This window comes from Echinops telfairi, unplaced genomic scaffold, assembly GCF_000313985.2.
Source record: "Echinops telfairi isolate 266 unplaced genomic scaffold, ASM31398v2 ScPeMD7_7469;HRSCAF=8507_0, whole genome shotgun sequence".
NCBI lineage: Eukaryota > Metazoa > Chordata > Mammalia > Afrosoricida > Tenrecidae > Echinops > Echinops telfairi.
The window spans coordinates 44,242,786-44,244,035 of record NW_022111372.1 but is presented as its reverse complement, the minus strand read 5'-3'; positions in this window follow the sequence as shown (position 1 = coordinate 44,244,035).

Here is a 1,250-nt window from a genome sequence, read left to right as displayed (position 1 = left end):
TATTTCTTTTATCTACTGACTTAACAATTAACCATAAAAATATCTAGTAATTAATATGGCTAACTGACAGGAATTGGGGAAAACTCTAATTTGACTATTGGGTTTAACTACACACACATGAAGTCCCAGGAATGGAGATAACCAAAGGATACTTTTTTTCAACAAGATCAATTTAATTAATTCACTTGGTTTTGGACCAAATGTAATGAGTCCCTTTATACTATGAAGTACTTTGTAACTATGTAATCTTTAATTCATTAAGCAAAATATAGAAATTATAGATATTCTACACTGTTTTATAGAAATCTTAAGACTGTGAGATAATTTTTCAGAGAGTTACATTCCTTAATCTGCAAGTAATTAGGTAAGCTGAGTAAGCAAATATTGTGTTATTGTATTGAGATAATCCAAATATTTATTAATTGAAATTGTGTAAGTAGGCTACTTGAGCCATTAAGTTTTGGAAACAAATTATGTGCCTACATGCATGCAAAATAACTGCTTAACATTTTTTATGTTTTAATTTTGTGTGTTTTTATTATTTTTAACATTATAAAACAAAGACATCATTTTATTATCATTTTTATTTAACTTCATTCTGGAAGTACTATCAGAATCAATAAGTATTAAATTTGAAAATCATGACTGAAAGAAACTGTAGCTAACAGCCAATCATCTGATTCTTTTCTAGAACATCAAAAACTACTACTAATAAATCATCCAAATTAGTTAAGTGGATTTATTTGGATTGCTAAGTCAAAGTTAAATATTAAATTATGTTTTTATTTAACAAAAATCAAGTACAAATTTTTACTGGTTTTGGAATATAGATCTCCCCCCAAAATAACATCTTCAATGAATAATCTGATATCTAACATAAATCTAACCCTGAGTAGAAAATTCCATACAAACTTTTAAATAAGTTTAAGCTATGAACGTTTTAATTATATTCAAACATCTAGGACATTCAAATGATGTAGGAGATTCACATGGTCTAGGAGATTCAAAGTTTTGAAGTCAGTTCTCCCAATTTGACTTGGAGACTCACAGATATCTCAATAGAAATATATACATAATACATAGAATACATTGTATAATAAAATATAAAAATATATTTATATATGCTTACAAACAAATACATGTATTTATATAGAAACATATAATAAATATATATTTCATATATATATAGAGAGAGAGAGAGAGGGAGAGGAGAGAAATAAGCTTTTTTTTTTTGAGAAATAAGCTTTTAT